Here is a 23,779-nt window from a genome sequence, read left to right as displayed (position 1 = left end):
AAAAACAACACAACCATACCTCTGGGACTCATGGGATCAATTATCTCTTACACACTGTTACGTTCCCCAGCAAGACAACCAAAAGTTGTCACTCAAACAGAAAGGGAAACAAACAGAGTCACTGATAATAACCAAAACGAAGCAGGTGGGGTTTTAGGAAGGGCTGAAATACACTCATGGGGGATGTCAACTGAAAGTTGACTAGCAAAAACAACTGGTACCTAAAAAGACACCCACCATGAGCGCCCACTACATTTTCCCAAGAAGAGGTAAACAAAAGAACCCACACCAAACTTAAAGACAGGAAGTAAAAACAAAGTGGCGCAAAACAAAAACAGGGAAGATCAGCTAAAGGATTGTTTGTCTAAAAATCAAATAGAGAGAGCCAGCTAAAGGTGTTCCCCCCACATCTCTCAAGACAACTGTAGCACTGGACCAGCCTCTTAAATTGCACCTGGGACAGCACATTCCCACCCACCCAGTAACGAGATGACAAAACAGCACATGTGTAATTAAAAAATATATATATACTGTATATTTAACCTTTATTTAACTAGTCAAGTCAGTTAAGAACAAATTCTTATTTACAATGATGGCCTACCCCAGCCAAACCCAGACATCGCTGCGCCAATTGTGAACCGCCCTATGGGACTCCCAATCACGGCCGGATGTGATACAGCCTGGATAACACATTTTGTTACATATAGCCTGTAACACATATTGACACCAATCGAGGAACCCCACCTGCTAACGCGCTAACTTCCAAAATATAAATGGAAAAACTAAAGCCTGTAACACACACTTCATTATACTTTAGTGACATATGTTAAATTACAGCCTAAATTGTTAGTTAGTCATGTCTGACTCATCCAACCAATTCATGTAAAGTAATAATATATGAGTAGAAATGTATTTTGTTTTACTCTGTAGATTTTGAACTTAGCACCAAGAGGTGAATGATATATATCTATATATATACATTTAGTGTTCCTTCTTTCAAGCTCATTCTGTGCAGTCTTGGCTCATGGTAGGCTTTTCTTTATTCAGCTCCATATATCTACAGTGACCTCCAGAAGTATTGGGACAGTGACACATTTGTTGTTGTTTTAGCTCTGAACTCCAACACTTTGGATTTGAAATGATACAATGACTATGAGTTTAAAGCGCAGACTGTCAGCTTTAATTTGAGGGTATTCTCATCCATATCGGGTGAACCGTTTAGTTTTTATACATATGCGACCAACTTTTGGTCCCCATTTTAAGGGACCAAAAGTATTTTGACAAATTCACTTTTATAGTGTATTAATGTAGTGTCATTTTGAAGTCACTTTTATTGTAAATAAAAAATAGAATGTCTCTAAACACTTCTACATTAATGTGGATGTTACCATCATTACAGATAGTCCTGAATGAATTGTGAAGAATGATGAGTGAGAAAGTTACAGCCGCACAAAGTAACATACAGTATCATACCCCCAAGACATGCTAACCTCTCACCATTACAATAACAGGGGAGGTTAGTATTTATTTGGGAGGGGATAAGGTAACTTTCTCACTCATCATCATTCATGATTCAATATCAATATTGATATCATAATAATAATGTGAGCAACATTTTCACACATAAAGTCTGATCTTTAAAAATTAAGTTGTAACAAAATTGCTTATTCTTGAATACGTGTTGACCTTTAAACAGTTCGGTAACAGACCATCACAAAAATATGATTAAATACCCATTTTGGGTTAAAGGTCCTCATGGATGACCATTGAAGTTGATGTGTATCATGAGTAGACAACTGATCAACATATGCTTCACAAAACATAAAGGTTATTAACATTACAAAAATGCAGTGTTTGTAGACTGCATTGTTTCCATAGCCAAAACTTTTAACTTGTTCAGTACAACTGAAATTAAAAGTTTAAATCCAGACACAACTTTTAAAACAACCTGCACATGCATAATATGAAGAAGATCTCTGATCACTGTCCATCACATTAATGTTAGACCAACATGGTCCATTGACTTTTTCTGAGTTGAGCTTTAGTCTGTAGGACTCTACCAGGGCCTCCAGAGGGCGATGTTGACTGGACTCTTCTCTTTGCTGATTCTGAACTGGGCTTGGGAGCTGAACTGAGGCAGGTCACTCTCCCTCCTGTTCTTATCAGAGGATGGATGCAGGCTCTGGAAGTGGCTCAGCAGTCTTCTCTGGGTCTGTGTCTTCACCTCATCCTTGGACAGGAAGTGCACAATCTATTGGATACACCTGGAGTAACCCTGATTGACAGCTGCTGAGCAAGAGGAGGAGCTCACTGGCTGGTTCTGTTGCTGTCGTCTCAGGAAGCAAACTGTCATCTCCAAGATGTCGGCTTTCTCCAGCTTGGAGTCTGGCTGCTGGTTGAGGATCTCTGGACCCAGGAGAGACTTGATCTGCTCTATGCTGTTGTTGAATATGATCTCTGCATAACTTTTCCACCACTGGCTTTCTTAGATGCAAGGAGAGGAGAGTCATTAATAACCTTATTCTGAATCCGACAGAGCTGACATGAATGGCTATATTCTAAAAGCAAATAGTGAAACAATGTGACACTATTTGTAACTCAATTTACCTTGTTGATCAGAGTCAGGTGCTCATTAGAGTAGATCACAGCTGAAGTGATTGTAGGTGCCATGGTTGGATCTCTGTGATGTACTGGTCTCCATGTAGAGTGAATCTGATTCCTACTGGCTTCATCTCTCCTACATATAGTCCATAATCTGCATATGAATGTGTGGGTCTTGGGCTTGTTGGAATTTCTCAGTCTGTAGCCAATGGGTGAGCTTGGAAATACAATGAAGGAATCTGGAACCGCCACATACTCAGTGTTCCTATTGAGGCGGGACAATGGTCACATCTCAGGGGAGCAGGTGGAGGGGGGTGGAGCGTGTCTCACAGAATGCTGTGTGAATCTGGGAAACTGCCTGATGTTGCAACCTGGTCTCAGAGCCTTTTGTATGTACATTTTTTATTTTATTTTACTAGGCAAGTCAGTTAAGAACAAATTCTTATTTTCAATGACGGCCTAGGAACTGGCTACTGCCTGTTCAGGGGCAGAACAACAGATTTGTACCTTGTCAGCTCGGGGATTCGAACTTGCAACCTTTCGGTTACAAGTCCAACGCTCTAAGGGTTATGGTAAGGTTTAGGGGAAAGGTTAGCTAAAAGGGTTATGGTAAGAGTTAGGGGAAAGGTGAGCTAAAAGGGTTATGGTAAGGGTTAGGGGAAAGTTTAGCTAAAAGGGTTATGGTGAGGGGAAAGGTTAGCTAAAGGGTTAAGGTACGAGTTAGGGGAAAGATTAGCTTAAAGGGATACGGTTAGGGGAAAGGTGAGCTAAAAGGGTTAAGGTTAGGGGAAAGGTTAGCTAAAAGGGTTAAGGTAAGAGTTAGGGGAAAGGTTAGCTAAAAGGGTTATGGTAAGGTTTAGGGGAAAGGCTACCCTGCCGTGACACCATTTACTATGTTACGTTTCATATGGTATGTATTAATTTGTGGATGTCCATACATTCAGGAGTTAAGTTAAAGGGTTACGGTTAGGGGAAAGGTTAGCTAAAAGGTTTAAGGTAAGAGTTAGGGGAAAGGTTAGCTAAAAGGGTCACGGTTAGGGGAAAGGTTAGCTAAAAGGGTTAAGGTAAGAGTTAGGGGAAAGGTTAGCTAAAGGGTTATGGTAAGGGTTAGGGGAAAGGTTAGCTAAAAGAGTTATGGTAAGGGTTAGGGGAAGGTTAGCTAAAAGGGTTAGGGGAAAGGTTAGCTAAAAGGGTTATGGTAAGGGTTAGGGGAAAGGTTAGCTAAAAGGGTTACGGTAAGGGTTAGGGGAAAGGTTAGCTAAAAGGGTTATGGTAAGGGTTAGGGGAAAGGTTAGCGAAAAGGGTTATGGTAAGGGTTAGGGGAAAGGTTAGCTAAAAGGGTTAAGGTAAGAGTTAGGGGAAAGGTTGGCTAAAAGGGTTAAGGTAAGAGTTAGGGGAAAGGTTAGCTAAAATGGTTAAGGTAAGGGTTAGGGGAAAGGTTAGCTAAAAGGGTTATGGTAAGGGTTAGGGGAAAGGTTAGCTAAAAGGGTTATGGTAAGGTTTAGGGGAAAGGTTAGCTAAAAGGGTTATGGTAAGAGTTAGGGGAAAGGTCTGCTAAAAGGGTTATGGTAAGGGTTAGGGGAAAGGTTAGCTAAAAGGGTTATGGTAAGGTTTAGGGGAAAGGTTAGCTAAAAGGGTTATGGTAAGAGTTAGGGGAAAGGTGAGCTAAAAGGGTTATGGTAAGGGTTAGGGGAAAGTTTAGCTAAAAGGGTTATGGTGAGGGGAAAGGTTAGCTAAAGGGTTAAGGTACGAGTTAGGGGAAAGATTAGCTTAAAGGGATACGGTTAGGGGAAAGGTGAGCTAAAAGGGTTAAGGTTAGGGGAAAGGTTAGCTAAAAGGGTTAAGGTAAGAGTTAGGGGAAAGGTTAGCTAAAAGGGTTATGGTAAGGTTTAGGGGAAAGTTTAGCTAAAAGGGTTAAGGTAAGAGTTAGGGAAATGTTAGCTAAAAGGGTTAAGGTAAGAGTTAGGGGAAATGTTAGCTAAAATGGTTAAGGTAAGGGTTAGGGGAAAGGTTAGCTAAAAGGGTTATGGTAAGGGTTAAAAGGTTAGCTAAAAGGGTTAGGGGAAAGGTAAAAGGGTTAGGGGAAATGTTAGCTAAAATGGTTATGGTAAGGGTTAGGGGAAAGGTTAGCTAAAAGGGTTATGGTAAGGGTTAGGGGAAAGGTTAGCTAAAAGGGTTAAGGTAAGGGTTAGGGGGTTAAAAGGTTAGCTAAAAGGGTTATAAAAGGGTTAAGGGTTAGGGGAAAGGTTAGCTAAAAGGGTTATGGTAAGGGTTAGGGGAAAAAAGGTTAGCTAAAAGGGTTATGGTTAAGAGTTAGGGGAAAGGTTAGCTAAAAGGGATAAGGTTAGGGGAAAGGTTAGCTAAAAGGGTTATGGTAAGGTTAGGGGAAAGGTTAGCTAAAGGGTTAAAGGGTTAGGGAAAGGTAAAAAGGGTTAAGGTTAGGGGAAAGGTTAGCTAAAGGGTTATGGTAAGGTTTAGGGGAAAGGTTAGCTAAAAGGGTTAAGGTAAGAGTTAAAAGGGTTAAGGTAAGAGTTAGGGAAATGTTAGCTAAAAGGGATATGGTTAGGTTAGCTAAAAGGGTTAAGGTAAGGTTAGGGAAATGTTAGCTAAAAGGGTTATGGTAAGAGTTAGGGAAAGGTTAGCTAAAAGGGTTAAGGTAAGGGTTAGGGGAAAGGTTAGCTAAAAGGGTTATGGTAAGGGTTAGGGGAAAGGTTAGCTAAAAGGGTTATGGTAAGGGTTAGGGGGAAGGTTAGCTAAAAGGGTTAAGGTTAGGGGAAAGGTTAGCTAAAAGGGTTAAGGTAAGGGTTAGGGGAAAGGTTAGCTTAAAGGGATATGGTTAGGGGAAAGGTGAGCTAAAAGGGTTAAGGTTAGGGGAAAGGTTAGCTAAAAGGGTTAAGGTAAGGGTTAGGGGAAAGGTTAGCTTAAAGGGTTAAGGTAAGGGTTAGGGGAAAGGTGAGCTAAAAGGGTTAAGGTTAGGGGAAAGGTTACCTAAAGGGGTTATGGTAAGGGTTAGGGGAAAGGTTAGCTAAAAGGGATACGGTTAGGGGAAAGGTTAGCTAAAAGGGTTAAGGTTAGGGGAAAGGTTAGCTAAAAGGGTTAAGGTAAGGGTTAGGGGAAAGGTTAGCTAAAAGGGATACGGTTAGGGTTAGGGGGAAGGTTAGCTAAAGGGGTTATGGTAAGGGTTAGGGGAAAGGTTAGCTAAAAGGGATACGGTTAGGGGAAAGGTTAGCTAAAAGGGTTAAGGTTAGGGGAAAGGTTAGCTAAAAGGGTTAAGGTTAGGGGAAAGGTTAGCTAAAAGGGTTAAGGTAAGGGTTAGGGGGAAGGTTAACTAGAAGGGTAGTAAGTGGATGCAAAGTAGCTAAAAAGTAGTAAGTTGTCAATTGTGCTTATTAGCTAAAATGCTTACGTTGTCTGTGGTGAGATTTGAAATCGCAATCTTTGGGTTACTAGATGTTCACGCTATACATCCACCCACCGTCTAAGTTAATGTCTGTCTTATGTAATCATACTAAACATATCATATTAATTTCAATGTCCCTGATTTACATTTCCTATGTTATGTCTAGTCTATGAGACCAAGCTGGATGTTGGGATCAATGATACTGACAGAGCACATGCTCATCAGCACAACTTACTGGCTGACGCAGATCCTCTACATCAAACGGATGTGTTTTTGATGATTGCATTTCTATGTGAATATTGTTTCAAAATAGGGAACCTACAGTTGCATTTAAGTTATTGGAAATGGAATAGACCTTTATAGATTTTTATACATATTTTTAACATAATGTTCTCGCTATAATAATTTGACTACTTTTATTTACATTTTAGAAACAGAGCCTTTATGAACATTGCCACTTTTAAAACGTAATAATGTGTAGTGGTAAGTAAGTTGACATTCACCCCCTGGTATATTTATGTTGCAATACTGCTCTTGTGTCTGTGTATTCACAGATTTGACAGACTACTGCCAGAGGTAGTGAAGTCTGGAGGTAGCAGATGTGTCCTCTGTCTTGAGGCTGCTGGTCAGTGTGAGTAGAGAACTGATCTGAGTTTCCCACAGTCCTGTGTGCTGTGATCAATGCACTACAAAAACTACTCAGTGGAGCATTAGTGACGGCTTTTGACTCTGTGTTGTGCTTTAGACCGAGCCTGACGTCACAGACCATCTGGATTCTGGAGGGAAAAACTACCATAGGTTCCTTCCATACTGTTTCACAAGCATGTATTTATTACATTTTATTCAGGTAAACAAAAAAATATCAAACTATATTGCTGAATAATATTCTCTGTCTGTTTTGTGGAAAATTACATTGTTATTCATGTTTAAATTGATGTGAGGAATGATGTTGCCAATAACACTGAACTGTGACTCTGCTTGCCAGAGCTTTCCTACATTTTCTCCATTGACAGAAATACCTTAAAACAATAGAAGTGTGCCTTTATTAAGCTATTTTGTCTCTTAATACAATTCCCCAAAAAGTGCCTGGTGAGTAGCTTGTTAGTTATTAAATATTACTCCATTTCAATATGACTGAACTGCAAGTGCGCTAGGTACAAGAGTATAACAAAATAGCAATATTGCAACTACCATTATGAATAACCAGTTAATTACTTATGGTATTTTAAATCAGGACACCAATTAGTGTAGTGTTGTGATTTTTCAAAAGTTGAGCATGTAACTGACTTGACTTTAGACACAACAACATCTGGGTATTCTGATACACATATTAACAGAACAGTTGCATTGCAGTAAGTCAGGGGTAAATGTGTACTTATGTGGGTATTGTGGTTTTAGCCATATACAGTCATTGATGCTTGAACAAATTCCGGCATAAAGCTTGCTGGACAGTGAAGGGTTTTCTGAAGTTTGTGGAACTGCTTAAGGTGCATAACACTTTAGGTATAGTGTGTTTATTCATGCACAATGGAAGTTATTCCCTTATGTTCAGTTAGTACGTTCTACATTGAAAGGATTTACACTATTTATTTTATATAAATGAATGTCAATTCCAATGTATTTGTTTTAGAACAGACCTGACCTGTACTGTATGTGCATTCACTTTTATGTTTCTTATCCTTCAATTAATGTTTTCTGTGTGATAAAACTGACCAGATGTTGGATACTGTAGAGGTATGAATGACCCTACATATTCATCAGTTGTATATCATTGAGTTTTTCTGTCATTTCTTGTCAAGAGCATAACACTGGGAGAACAATTCATTCCTCCATGAGACACATATATAGCATATACCTCATGATGTCATGCCATATTCCTCATCCCTCTGAGGTTTGAATACAATGTGAAAAGAGAAGTGAAATATATTATCAAAATATTTATTTAGTCTTTGAATGAAACATGTTAGGCACATTTGAAAACCCTTTAGGCACATTTGTGTATGTGTGAAGCCATTAATAAGTAATTGAAAACAAAATAAAACAATATGCTTTAACATTAAAATCATAGCGTTTCCCATTAGTATAAAGGAAAGCAGGGTTCAAATTCTACATTGACTCACATACCCTAAAAAAGTGGGATAAACCAATGGTCATATTTTCAATACTTCTACTTTATGACAAGAGTGGCCAGCACTCTGTATTTCAAACTCTGGGGACAAGTGTTTACAATCAGAGTAACCAACTCTGCTCTCTTTCAGGTAACATAGATCCACAAATTCATCCAAAGGTGACTTTCTCAGGGAAAGGATAGAGCAGTACAACTGCTTATAACAATGCATGCAATGCATTTCCAAATCATTTCTAGAGAATTTGCAACATACACAAAACTAAGCTTCACAAAATCATTGTACTTTTAGACAAAATGTATAAAAAAAATATTATTCATTTAGCTATGTCTCTCTGTCAGTTGCGATCCAATATCTGCCAATCAGTTGCAGTCTGTCTATAGTAGCATCACAAGAGAATACATTAAGCCAAGGCCAAAGTGAATTACAGCAGGGTCTGTGAGCTCTGAATGGTAACCATCACGTCCATGCATCTATCAGTTCATTGTTCGAAGCAGAGTGGTACAATGTCCTCCTCTGGAGTGGGAAAGAGACGCAGCATGTCCCTGGAATATTTGGAATAGCCGGTGGGTGACAGCGAGACCTTCTTGGGAGTGAAAAACAACACGGTTTTCTCCAGAATAGGAGATATGGGAGATGTAGCGATCCCGTTCTGGAGGTGTTCTCCAATAACTATCTTCAGTTTCTCCACACCGCTGCTGCACTTCCTCTCCAACAGAGAGAGTTTACATCTGAAAAACAAGACAAGACTCTCATGAACATCTCTTCTCACACATAGGTTTTATTAATTTTGAACTCTTATGACCTGAAGTATTTCAGTGTAATTGATCATGAGCTTACCTAATGTGCTGATCTTTCACATTCATGCTGTCCTGAAGAGCAATGTCCAAGTAGGCAGGCATTTTCAGATGTTGGCCTTGAGTTTGCAGCTCGGAAATGAAGTAGAGATGTTGATCTTGCTAGGTCTTGATGGTGGTCTGGAGTTAGTGTTCTGATAGCTCCTCTGTTCTGCTGTGTTGCTGCTGGTCTTGGCTCAGCTGATGCTAAGAGCGTATTCGATAGTGAACTCTGCAACTCCACACTGTATTTATGTGCCTCCTCTCGCGCTGTCTCATGCCCTGCAGCCAATCAGAGGGCTCTGAAGGTGGGACAATAGTCAGTGGGAATAATAGCTGATTCCGCACAGGACAGGTGGGATGTTCTTTAAGCCATATGCAAAAGAGGATGGCCACGTTAGTCCCTGAGAACGTCTCTTTATACCCATGAGTACTCAGAAAAAGACTATTCCCCATGTCAAGTTGTGACACAAATCAACAAAATGCAAATGTGACACATGCTAGGATCACCTGTCTTTTTCGTCCTACAACAGCGAACTATCATTGCATTAGATCCCAAATCACATAATGACGATAAATGTGTGTAATAGTCATATTTCTGAAATGGCCTTTTCACGGGAACTTGGTCATGGCAAGAGTCTACTAGATCAGCTCACCAATCCTATTTGCTAATGGCCCAGATACATAATCAACTTTTGGCGTCTCCATAAAATGGTACATTTTGTAAACTTTCTCTTCAATATATATTTTAAGAATTTCTTCTGTAGAAATATTTTAAAAATATTGTGCAATTCATTTAAGTATTCCCAATCTGAGTTATCAGGGATACAGATGGTTTGTCTGTTGGTACTAGACTGCCCTATAAACTAATCTCTCTCACAGCATGGCTGGCTGTGCATGGGAACAGCCAGTGGGTCTTTGTGAGAGCAGACACACTTCTATTATGTCTCGCGGCTCAGCAAGCTGCATTCAGAAGTATGGGAAGCCATGTGTCCCTGTGGCTCCCATCTCCAAAGAGAGGAGGGCGTGCGACTGGGGCACGCTCAGCGTTGTGCTGTAGAGACAGCTGTGCTGTGGAGCTCAGAGGAGGTAAGTGTGCTGCCTGGGGCTCCTGGGAAACTTGAGCGAGCGAGCAGGCAGGCAGGCAGGCAGGCAGGCAGGCAGGCAGGCAGGCAGGCAGGCAGGCAGGCAGGCAGGCAGGCAGGCAGGCAGGCAGGCAGGCAGGCAGGCAGGCAGGCAGGCAGGCAGGCAGGCAGGCAGGCAGGCAGGCAGGCAGGCAGGCAGGCAGGCAGGCAGGCAGGCAGGCAGGCAGGCAGGCAGGCAGGCAGGCAGGCAGGCAGGCAGGCAGGCAGGCAGGCAGGCAGGCAGGCAGGCAGGCAGGCAGGCAGGCAGGCAGGCAGGCAGGCAGGCAGGCAGGCAGGCAGGCAGGCAGGCAGGCAGGCAGGCAGGCAGGCAGGCAGGCAGGCAGGCAGGCAGGCAGGCAGGCAGGCAGGCAGGCAGGCAGGCAGGCAGGCAGGCAGGCAGGCAGGCAGGCAGGCAGGCAGGCAGGCAGGCAGGCAGGCAGGCAGGCAGGCAGGCAGGAAGTCATCATCACCTAACAGCTGATGCACTCTGATGGAGTCACAAAACCTGTGAGGTCATCAGCTAGAGACAGATCAGTCTGAAATGACTCCAATTTATTAAATATGAGTAGCCTACCAGCATTTTCATTTTATAATGTTGTGTTTTCCTTTGTGTTTTAGAAACCTGTGTTAATCTCCCACGTGTAAATTGTGATGATGAGCATGCACTCTGTCAGTATCATTGATCTCAACATCAGGCAGTAGATCTGGGGTTACCGGTTTTGCAAAGTCACGCAGCACTCTCCATCACCCCCACAACTTCACCTGTTTCATGAGATGTGACGATTATCCCCCAGCAATAAGAACACTGAGCATGTGGCACCTCCACATTCCTCATTGTCCTCCCAACCTCACCCATTGTCAACAGACAGTGAGAAACTCCAACAAGCCCAAGACCCACACATTCTTGCAGATTATGGACTATATATAGGAGAGATGAAGCCATTTGACATCAGATTCACTCTACACAGAGACCAGTACAGCACAGAGATCCAACCATGGCACCTACAATCACTTCAGCTGTGATCTACTCTAATGAGCACCTGACTCTGACCAACAAGGTAAATTGAGTTACAGTGTTGCATTATTTCAGTTTTTGCTTCTAGATTTCATCCATTCATGTCAGCTCTGTTGTATTCAGAATAATATTATTAATGACTCTCCTTTTCTTGCAGATAAGAAAGCCAGTGGTTGAGAAGTTACGCAGAGATTGTTTCAACAACAGCATTGAGCAGCTCAAGTCTCTTTGGAGAGAGCCTCAACCAGCAGCCAGACTCCAAGCTGGAGACAGCCGACATCCTGGAGATGACAGTAACAGAACCAGTCAGTGAGCTCCTCCTCCTGCTCGGCAGCTGTCAATCAGGGTTACTCCAGCTGTGTCCAAGAGATTGTACACTTCCTGACCAAGGATTAGGTGAAGACACAGACCCAGAGAAGACTGCTGAGCCACTTCCAGAGCCTGCATCCATCCTCTGATAAGAACAGGAGGGAGAGTGATCTGCCTCAGTTCAGCTCCCAGCCCAGTACAGCACCAGCAAAGAGAAGAGTCCAGTCCACACTGTTCTCAGGAGGCCCTGGTAGAGTCCTACATACTGGAACTCCACTCTCAAACAAACTCAATGGACCATGTTGGTCTAACATTAATGTGATGGACAGTGATCAGAGATCTTCTTCATATTCTGCTTGTGCAGGTTGTTTTAAAAGTTTTGTTTTGATTAAAAGTTGTCATTATAATTGTCCTGAAGAAGTAAAAAAGTTAACCTTTGTTTGTTTGTGAAGCATATGTTGATTACGTTGACCATGTGCTTATTAATGATCAACATTAACTTCAATGGTCATCCATGAGGACCTTTAACCCAAAATGGTTATTTAATCATATTTTTGTGATGGTCTGTTACCGAACTGTTTAAAGGTCAACACGTATTCAAGAATAAGCAATTTTGTTACAAGTACAATTTTGTAATGATATGGTCATATTAACATTATATTGAGCATCTTCTGTGAGGTATGTATCAGTATTAGTTAAACATTTGTTATTGATCAACTTGAGCTACAAAATCACAGATTCTCCATGATGATTATTTACCCAAACTGGGAATTATACCAGTTATCATCACTCTGTGATTAGAAATCAATGAACTGTTTAAAGATCAGACTTTGTGGATGAAAATGTTACTCACATTATTAATGGTGTGTATATTGTAGAGGGGAGACATTTTTTTTTTCTCAACATGAAAACTTTATGATGTCTTTTATAAAGACAGTAAATGTCCTATACTCTGTTAGAGTATCATATGTCTTGGAGATTTATTCAAGTTCTGGTTGTGATGTGTAATCACCTAAACTATTCACCTTATATTTAGGTGTTCAAGTCTACGATGTGACTCTTTGAGTCAATGTCAATAAATCCCCAAAATAATGAAATAATTTGTTATTGATCTTTCCTTCTCTCTACTGTCATCCACATATTGATGGTAGAATACAACACAGATCTACTGTATAAGGTCATACTTACTTTTGCAATGATTTGTAATGAAGTTTTGGAAGATTAAAATATTATATCTCAATCAAATAATCTACAGTGGTCCCAGTATTGAGCAGGAACAGAAATAATGATGGCTGTATGTGTCTAACATGCTGACCACATGCTGCACCATCACGCACATGTTGATTTTGTCCACCCACACCAGACACAATCAGGACACGCAGGTGAAATATCAAAACAAACTCTGAACCAACCTTATTCATGGGGACAGGTCAAAAAGCATGAAACATATTGAAAGTTAGCTAGCTAGCTTGCTGTTGCTAGCTAATTTGTCTGGGATATAAACATTGGGTTGTTATTTTACCTGAAATGAACAATGTCCTCTACACCAACAATTAATCCACAGATAAAAGTGTCAACTGAGTTTGTTTCAAGTAATCTCTCCTCCTTCAGGCTTCTTCTTCGTTGAACCTTATATGGCGGTTGGCAACCAACTTTAAGGTGTATTACCACCACCAACTGGACTGGAGTGTGTACCTCAGTTCATCTTTCAATCACCCTTGTGGGTATATCGTCCTAAAAACCAATGAGGAGATGGGAGAGGCGGGACTTGCAGCGAGTCAGGCATCACAAACAGAACCAAGTTACATTTTATCACCTGGCAACGCAGAATCTCGTTGAGGCACAAGACGCAAGCTGTGTGGTCTGCATGTAACAAGAAAAGGCCCAGGGTGTGAACATGAAGCTGGAGTTAGGGTTATGGATAGGGTTGAAACGGGTGTGGACATGAAGCTTGAGTTAGGGTTATGGTTAAGGGTTAGGGTTGAAACGGGATGTGGACATGGAGCTGGAGTTAGGGTTAGGGTTATAGTTAGGGTTGAAACGGCATGTAGACATGAAGCTAGAGTTAGGGTAATGGTTAGTGTTGAAATAGGGTGTGGACATGAAGCTGGAATTATGGTTAGGGTTGAAAAAGGGTGTGGACATGAACTGGATTTATGGTTAGGGTTAGGGTTGAAACAGGTTGTGGACATGAAGCTAGAATTAGGGTTAGGGTTGAAACAGGCTGTGGACATGAAGCTAGAGTTAGGGGTTATGGTTAGGGTTGAAACGGCATGTAGACATGAAGCTAGAGTTAGGGTTATGGTTAGTGTTGAAATAGGGTGCGGACATGAAGCTGGAATTAGGGTTAGTGTTGAAACAGGTTGTGGACATGAAGCTAGAGTTAGGGTTAGAGTTTAGAAGGGGTGTGGATATACAGTAAAACTAGGGTTAAGATTAAGGTTAGGGTTAAGGTGATGGCTAAAATCCACATCACTTGTCTCTCATTGATTCAATTTAGGTCAGAACCAAGACATGTGCTACTCTATAGTGCTCACTGTTCTTAAACTCAAATCATTTCCTTCAATCCAGGTTTTTCAGGGAACCTTCTCTACGACCAGATGCTGTTTTGGTAATTGAAGCATTTTTAATGGTTGCCTAGAAACCGGACGAAACTGAATACCTAATATGATGCATTATAATAAGGCACACTTCTATTGTTCCACCATTGAGAGCAGTGAATGGAGAGAGTGTGGGAAACCAAGGAAAACTCACTCACAGACTGCCTTTGGGACAATAGACTTCTGTACCCTGTATGATGAGGGGTGAGAAGGAATTTCACTTGTAAGGTTTCATCACTGAATTCTAGAAATGAATTGTATCACATATATAATGAATTATAAGGACTGCACAAGTGTTTTTTTATTATGACAGGGTGTAAGAGGAATTAGGTAACAGATCAGGAAATACATTATATTACACTTTATACAAATGTGATTACATTGTAGTAGTCCTGTATAACACTTGCAATGCCAGGGTTGTGGGTTCAAGACCTTCAGGTGATCAGTACAACAACAAAAAAAGTATGAAAATATATGCCTGGATAAGAGTGTCTGCTAAAATGTGAATGTTGTATCGAAGATTATAAATCTTATATCTAAAACGTAAACGCTTGAAATATCTTCAGTTTTCAGTCCAATCTTGACCATCTCTGAATGGCCATATGCTGTACAAGTCTATATCATCCGATAGTCAAAATATTTGTATTTACTACATTCTTAATTTATGTATGTCAGATGTATTTATTTTCTCCCCCATGGGCTTAATGGAAACTGCTTGTATAGAGATGAATTAACATTTAACAAGGCACACTTCTGTTGTTAGGTGGAAGCTCTGTCAATAGGCAGAGTGTGGGAAAGCTCTGGAAAGCAGAGTCTCAGTCTAGCGTCATCATCATCAGTCCGACCAGCACCCGTCTGTCTGGGGAACACCCAGAGTCACTGGGGAATAGCCACACTTATAGAAGGGAATTAAACATTAGCTGAATACATCAGTTTCTCCAGGGTTGAACTCTTTCTTTCTCCTTCTCTTCAGTCTTCCTTTCGGGTGGAAGCTGGATCAAGGCACATGATATTAGATCTAAAACCAAATGTGTGTGCAACTGTGCATGAATGACTTAGAAATTTGAATTTGAATATTAAGCTTCTGCAATATGTAAATCTGAATGTAAACATATAAAGCAATTTGAACATAAATGTACAAATAAAATACAAAATCATTGTGGTTAAAATTAAATCATGTAGAACTGAACACTGATAAAGTACAGTATATGTCTTGCAGCACACATTTAGCATAAAATCAAGTGTTGTAGTGTTTCCCTCTGGAATCCAGATGGTCTGTGATGTCATACTCTGTCTATAATACAACACAGAGCCAATAGCTGTCACTGAGGATCCACTGAGCAGCTTTTGTAGTGCATTGATCACAGCACACATGACTCAGTGTGGGAAACTCAGATCAGCTATCTACTCATGCTGACCAGTAGCCTCAAGACAGAGGAAACATCTGCTACCTCTGGACTCCAGAGTGCTTGACCATATAATTACTACTTCTGACTTTCGAGACCTCGTGATATTAATACAATATCGAACCTGTGAACTTAACCACAAGCTATATTTCTCTGCAAATAAACTTACTTTATATTTTTGAAAGACCTCATATTTGACTCAATAAATAAAAATAAAAATAAAATTCAGCAGAACAGAAAATTATAAATATTTTTTTACTTTTCATCTATGACAAAATGTAAACATATACAAAATATCATTTTTGTCAGCGGTCACGTTCATTGTTAGATAATGTGATGTGTTTAAACACTATACATTCAACAATGTCTTCATAGGTGGGGGCTAAGCTACACTGTAGATTTCATGTAGAGGATCTGCGTCAGTCTCAAACGTGTAAGTTGTGATGATGAGTGTGTGCTCTCTCAGTATCATTGATCCTAACATCAGGCAGCAGATCTGAGGGTCACTGGTTTCCCAGATTCACACAACACTCTGAGTCTCTCTCCACCCCCCCTCCCACCTCTCCACCTGTTCCATGAGACGTGACCATTGTCCCCCAGCAATAAGAACACTGAGCATGTGGCAGCTCCACATTCCTCATTGTCCTCTCAAGCTCACCCATTGGCTACAGACTGTGAGAAACTCCAACAAGCCCAAGACCCACACATTCATATGCAGATTATGGACTATATATAGGAGAGATGAAGGCATTAGACATCAGATTCACTCTACATAGAGACCCGTACAGCACAGAGATCCAGCCATGGCACCTACAATCACTTCAGCTATGAACTACTCTAATGAGCACCTGACTCTGACAAGGTAAATTGAATAATCGAATTAAAGGAAATGCATCCAATTTGATTGATTATTTATTAGTTTCAATAATGCCCAATTTCAGAATAAGATCGGCTCTTCTTTTTGTTAACAAAGCCATTGATGGAGAAGTTACACAGATATCGTATCAACATCAGCATCGAGCAGCTCAAGTCTCTCCTGGGTCCAGAGATCCTCAACCAGCAGTCGGACTCCAAGCTGGAGATAGCCGACATCCAGGATTTGCCAGTTTTCTTGCTGAGACGACAGCAACAGAACCAGCCAGTTAGCTCCTCCTCCTGCTCAGCAGCTGTCAATCAGGGTTACTCCAGTTACTCCAGAGAAGTTACGCAGAGATCGTTTCAACAACAGCATTGAGCAGCTCAAGTCTCTCTTGGAGAGAGCCTCAACCAGCAGCCAGATTTCAAAATGGAGAAAGCCAACATCTTAGAGATGACAGTTTGGTTCATGAGAAGACAGCAACAGTACCAGCCAGTGAGCTCCTCCTCAGCACCATTCAATCAGGGTTACTCAGGTGTGTCCAAGAGATTGTGCACTTCCTGTCCAAGGATGAGGTGAAGACACAGACCCAGAGAAGACTGCTGAGCCACTTCCAGAGCCTGCATCCATCCTCTGATAAGAACAGGAGGGAGAGTGACCTGCCTCAGTTCAGCTCCCAGCCCAGTACAGCACCAGCAAAGAGAAGAGTCCAGTCCACACTGCTCTCTGGTAGAGTCCTACATACTGGAACTCCACTCTCAAACAAACTCAATGGACCATGTTGGTCTAACATTAATGTGATGGACAGTGATCAGAGATCTTCTTCATATTCTGCTTGTGCAGGTTGTTTTAAATGTCTTGCTGTTATGAAGACTTATTTTCTGTTGTACTGAACAAGTTGTAATGTTTTTCTTAGAAAATGATCAAATTGATCAAATTGAATAATAACATTTATGTTTTGTAAAAACGTGTTGATATTGATCATATGTTCATTCATGATCAACATGATCAGCATCAACTTCTATGGTCCTCCATGAGAACTTTTACCGCAAAATAGGTGTTATTTCATTGAACTGTTCGTCATGTTCTATGATTGATCTGTTTTAAGGTGAAAAGGTATAAGACAACAATGTTTTACAACAGTGATATATCATTATTGACATTGTATTGAGCATGTTCAGTGTCGCATGTATCAGTTATATATGTGATCATGTTCAACCTGAGCTACAACATCAATGGTCCTCCATGAGGACTTTGAACCCAAAATGTTGTTACAACCACAATTTTGTAATGATATGGTCATATTAACATTATATTGAGCATCTTCTGTGAGGTATGTATCAGTATTAGTTAAACATTTGTTATTGATCAACTTGAGCTCCAGAATCACTGATTCTCCATGATGATTATTTACCCAAACTGGGAATTGTACCTGTTATCATCACTCTGTGATAAGAAATAATTGATTTGTTTAAAGATCAGACTTCATGTGTGAAAATGTTGCTCACGCTGTTTGAATGATGTGGATATTGTAAAGGTGAGAAAATGTTTTCTTTTAATGTGAAACCCTTGTTAGTTTAAACAATGTTGTCTTTTATAAAGATTTATAAATAAAATTTTATAAAATTTATAAAGAAAATCCTATAGTCTGTTGGAGTATAATGTCTTGAAGATGTATCCACGTTTTTAATGTGATGTATTCTTGTCGGTCTGAATAAATATACAAATCATCAAATGACATGTTCCTCTCTGTTCCTTTATTATTGTCTTCACTGAGACGAGCTTCCAATACGGTTACATTACTGATTTATTCAATTCCATATGTAGAAGCAAAAAAGCCTACTTTGCCCCAAGACTGTACACAATGATCTTGAATGCATTAGAATACAACACTGAATCTACATATTCCTTTCTACCTCTGGGTGCAGCAAAATCTACCAAGTAAGGTAAAAGTCAAAAGATTTTTATATCCATACATAACTACTTGACATTCATTGTTTTATTTGACATGTGAAATTAAATATAGAGAGATAATTCATCTTAATGATGAGTTTCCCAGGAGGCATGACTGTTTTCTCTTGTTGCTGATGTCCCTGTTTTACATGTATGTTCAATTACATTTTCATGATTTTTAGTCTGGTCCTGATATCAGTGATTCCAGGTGTTGGGACAAAACTTGGTACTGTCATCTAAGTTCTCTAAAAGTTTAGAGCAAGATGTGCCCTCCAAACTCAATAGCTTACATGATGTGTCACTCTATGCTGCAATGGATTATTTGTTTATACATGGAGTGGCTGCATTGCCAAAAACATCTGACGCCTCTTCCCGATAGCAAAAAAATGAACCATCTGCGCATGTGAAGGATTCTCTACTCTACAATGTTTTTCTCCCTCTGCAGCAACTTCCCCCTCTGTGCGTGTGTGTGTGTGTGTGTGTGTGTGTGTGTGTGTGTGTGTGTGTGTGTGTGTGTGTGTGTGTGTGTGTGTGTGTGTGTGTGTGTGTGTGTGTGTGTGTGTGTGTGTGTGTGTGTGTGTGTGTGTGTGTGTGTGTGTGTGTGTGAAGTTGGGAGAGTTAGCTAAATGTTCATGACTATTTTAGTTTTGATAATTTTTTTATACAGCGTTAATGCCATACTTCTACATATTTGGTGAAAAGACACAACCAAGCAACCACAGTACCTAAGTTCAACTCTGTCCACATATATGATTGTCAGAGTAGTGTACCACCATCTACATTGAGTCATTATCAGTTTCTATGCCTCTTTTGATTAGCAAATATTCTCCTAAAAGCGTGTATTGTGAGTATGAAGATGCAGAATCAGCCAGTGGTAGTGTTTCCCTCCAGAATCCAGATGGTCTGTGATGTCATACTCTGTCTATAACACAACACAGAGCCAAAAGCCGTCACTGAGGGTCCACTGAGCAGTTTTTGTAGTGCATTGATCACAGCACACAGGACTCAGTGTGGGAAACTCAGATCAGTTCTCTACTCAGACCAGTAGCCCTAAGACACATTTGCTACCTCCGGAATAGTGTGCTTGCCCAAATAACTACCATTGGTTTGACCAAATAACTAGTATTTCTGAGTTTAGAGTTTAGAAACTTAAACACTAACTGAACTAAAGAACAAGTTCTAAATCTCAGGATGTCCACTTACCTATACAATAAACAGGTAACTGGCAAAACAAAGGAAATACGAGTAAATGAGGCATACAAAGTGTATTGAAAGCAGGTGATACCACACAGGTTTGGAATTAACATCCCATCATGCTTCAGTGACGAAGACTGCTCAACTTGCTGGTGTTTCAAGATATGCTATGGGTGTTTCCCGATATGTTTCCCGATTATGCCATGGGTGTTTCCCAATATGTTTCCCGATATGTTTCACGATATGCCATGGGTGTTTCCCGATATGTTTCACGATATGCCATGGGTGTTTCCCGATATGTTTCACGATATGCCATGGGTGTTTCCCGATATGTTTCACGATATGCCATGGGTGTTTCCCGATATGCCATGGGTGTTTCCCGAAATGTTTCCCGAAATGCCATGGGTGTTTCCCGAAATGTTTCCCCGATATGCCATGGGTGTTTCCCGATATGCCATGGGTGTTTCCCGATATGTTTCCCGATATGCCATGGGTGTTTCCCGATATGCCATGGGTGTTTCCCGATATGTTTCCCGATATGCCATGGGTGTTTCCCGATATGTCATGGGTGTTTCCTGATATGTTTCCCGATATGCCATGGGTGTTTCCCGATATGTTTCCCGATATGCCATGGGTGTTTCCCGATATGCCATGGGTGTCTCAGTCACCAGATCTCATCCCAATTGAACTCTTGAAAGATTCTGGAGCGGCACCTGAGACAGCGTTTTCCACCACCATCAACAAAACATCAAATTATGGAATTTCTCGTGGAAGAACGGTGTCACATCCCTCCAATAGAGTTCCAGACACTTGTAGAATCGATGCCAAGATGCATTGAAGCTGTTCTGGTGGCTCATGGTGGCCCAAACCACTATTAAGACACTTTCTGTTGGCGTTTTCTTTATTTTGGCAGTAACCTGCATATACTGTACATGTATACAGTATATGTCATTTAGGAGACATTTTAATTCAAAGCAAACTACAGTCATGCCCACTATCCTGGCGTTGCAACAGCCATGCTCTACCACACGTGTCAAACTCATTCCACGGAGGGTGGAGTGTCTGCGGGTTTTAGCTCCTCCCTTGTCCTTAATTGATGAATTAAGGTCACTAATGAACTACCCTCACCTGGTTGTCTAGTGCTTAATTGAAAGGAAAAAACAAAACCTGCAGACACTAGGCTCTCCATGGAATGGGTTTGACACCCTGCTCTACCAACTGAGCGACAAAGCAGAGTTTCCCAACATTTTCCTCAGGGACCACCAGATGCGCCAATTCAGGGCTACCAAAAATATGTGAAACATCTTTTGGTCCCCCAATAGAAGGTTGGGAAGTACTGCTACAGAGGACTACTTTACCCATTAGTTTTGACTAAAACGCTTAACATGTTAGCTATAGAGGGACTTCCTTGGGGCTACTCTGTTGAGATAAATGAATCCCCCCCCTCCCCCTCTCTGACCATAGGGAGGTAAGGCCACCTGCACCATCACATTACAGACCTGCCGAGCCGTTTGAAAGCATCCTGTTTCCTATGAGTGCAATGCCCTTGGTTTCCGCTGACTCAATTTGACTTTGTCATGATTTACTTAGATATTCATCAGAGTCATTGTGAGGCACTACAATGAAAGTTATGCAGACATCATGATGTTTGTTTAGTATGATATTTACGTCTAATTAAAGCCTGATGATCTGAAATAATATCTTACAGTACGTATTGTTACCATTGTCATCAAGAACCCCAATCATTTAATGTGCTGATGCACCTGGTGGACACATCAGTGAAGTAAGAAGAAAGTCAAGATCAATATTCACAAATCACTCTATTATCTATTAGGCTAAAGCATAGCACATAGACCTAATAGTTATATTGTTTCCCAAGTAAGTGATTAAAGTTGTTACATTTGTGACATTTTGGACTCTCCCAGGCCTTCTTTTAAAGGGACAATCTGCAGTTACTACATCCATTTTAGACTTGTGATATGTACCCATTGATTCTTGCAGAATATAACTTATAAATGCCTCATGAGCTTAGTTCAACTGTCGCACCCCACCAGAACCCAAAATATAAGATTGTTTTACGCCAATGTTTATAAACAGTTCATGTAATCATACACTATATAGGCTCAAAACATGGTTTAAACTATCATTTTGATAGCTTTGTCTGTGAATTTGAGAGTGGTTGCATTTATCCAGCCCTGTCTCTCAGCTTTTTACCTAAACAGAGGCAGGGACTCACTTTGTTATTGTTTCAACTGCTGATTGCCCCTTTAATACACGACAACGATGTCTTTAGAAACTGCACATTTTGGTGTCATCTAAAACCTTGCAGTGTGTTCTGAAAAATTAGTATAGTATTTATATTAAGAATAATATTGATATACATAAAAAATATAAATGTAAATATCTTAAAAAGTAGCCTTTTTGACTTTTTATCTAAAGATATGACCCATTTTATACATAGCTTATCACTGCCCAATGGGGTTTACAACTAAAATCAAGAGAGTGGGGTAAGCACCAATTTTTCCCCATTCAAGCAGTTCAATTTGGCCTAATTTCAAGCAATAACAACACACATTATGTTAACCAGACTATATCTCCCATCCAAATGTTGTGAATTAATATGTATTCATGACATAGTCACCAGTCAACTCCATTACACCCAAGTCAAAAAAATACTTAACCAGTGAATGCTAGCGATTGCTAACTACGCTACCAGTCTGTCTTAATGAGTGTTTGCATGCTAATAGCACACCTGTAAACTAAAATGTCTATTTTTAAGAGATATGCAGTAGGCTGATTACGATATTAACCAAATTCCCAGCAAATTAGAAAACAGTCATGGTATTTAGTTTAAGACAATTCATGTGAATTAACATGGCAACCTTGGGGATAATTTGAATGGGCGCCAACGGTAGACTTGTACATCCGTACCCCGGTACGACAGACATGACAGCAGTGTTCCATCACGCCGTGATAAGGTATAGTCCTATGTTCAACTTTTTTGTGTCCTCCCCGTATTGTCCTCCATGTTTGATGTGAGGTGACTGGGTTCCTCACGAAAGGCAAGTGGTCATGCCTCTGTATGTATCCCTCTAATAGCACAAGGCCAAATTTCCTGCGAAATCGTACACGGCCAATGGGAATTTCAGCTGTGGCCACAAAGGTCAGACCAATGACGTATATAAACCCTGTATGCATCCTACCTATACACGCCAAACTTGATGCAAAACCCAGCAACATTCAAAGCTACATTGATTTGTCTGCGTTTCTTCCAAGACCTTCCAAGTCGAAACCACGCCCCAAAGCAGCGTGAAAGCGTTGATTGGATAGTCAAAGAGCCTCATCCAGGCGCAAAGACAGGCTACAATGTGATGTCTGAAGTTATTGACATTTTTTAAAATATGTTTTAGCTTTAAATTTGGCCCATTATTACTGGATTAAGTACAAGTACAATTCACAAGTGGTAACTGTTGATTACTGGTTTACATAACTTGATTTTAGAAATACTGGCTTGCAAAGCTTGCTTGAAAAACTTGATTTTAGCAAGCATTGATGCTAACGATACAGCGATAGATGCTTCAAACCCGGTGCTTTGAGGTAAAACAATGTTTCCAAATCTCTATAATAGTTAGCTAGTTAAGCTTGATAATATGCTTTCAAAATGCTTTGGGGCATGGTTTTGACTTGGAATCGCTTGGAAGAAACTAATTGAATTCTACAGTATTTCAATCAGTGCTTTCAAGGACAAAATTACATGTATTTAAGTATTTCTTTGTTGTAGTGGTGACATTAACATTAGTACTCTCCCCAAACAATCTTTAATGAAAACATTTTTTTCTATTTTATTAAACTTTATATTTCTATGTTCAGTTCACATAGTATAATTTCAAAGTTTGCATTAAGGTGTCTGTAATAGAATATACTTGGCAAAAACAAATGTAGACATTAATAAATGCATTGGCTTCCAAAATATGTTTTACAATAGGGGAGAAGTACAGAAATGGCTGTCAGGTGGCTTCAAAACTCCTGTCAGTAATTTAGGGTATATGCACATCCTTGGGCCAGACTGTGGTTGGACGTTACCATCTCGTCTTCATAACATTTTATTCTCTGATCCTCGCCACTTTATTAAAACCATTTAGAGCTACTTGAATGACCTGACCTATTATACCTTTAAAACAATATGTTTAAAAATGAACTAAATCAAAGGCTACTTTTGAGATATTTAGATCATATTTGTAATCAAGAATCAACAAATTAATGTAAATAAAATGCATTCTTAACCTAAACACTACTCGTGTTTCAGAATACACTGTAAGGGTTCAGATGACACAACACTGTTTTTGTAGCATCTACAGA

At 40.3% G+C, this 23,779-nt stretch overlaps 3 pseudogenes; 2 read left to right on the top strand and 1 right to left on the bottom strand.

Moving 5' to 3' along the window:
• Nucleotides 1-1,194: 1,194 nt before the first annotated feature.
• On the bottom strand, nt 1,195-2,719 carry LOC135527906 (transcription factor HES-5-like; annotated as a pseudogene).
• Nucleotides 2,720-11,082: 8,363 nt separating this feature from the next.
• LOC135527901 (transcription factor HES-5-like) lies at nt 11,083-11,665 on the top strand (annotated as a pseudogene).
• A 4,701-nt stretch (nt 11,666-16,366) lies between these two features.
• Nucleotides 16,367-17,984, top strand: LOC135527894 (uncharacterized; annotated as a pseudogene).
• Nucleotides 17,985-23,779: the final 5,795 nt, after the last annotated feature.

This window comes from Oncorhynchus masou, chromosome 5 (genome assembly GCF_036934945.1).
Source record: "Oncorhynchus masou masou isolate Uvic2021 chromosome 5, UVic_Omas_1.1, whole genome shotgun sequence".
Lineage (NCBI taxonomy): Eukaryota > Metazoa > Chordata > Actinopteri > Salmoniformes > Salmonidae > Oncorhynchus > Oncorhynchus masou.
This window is presented reverse-complemented; position numbering and strand designations above follow the sequence as displayed.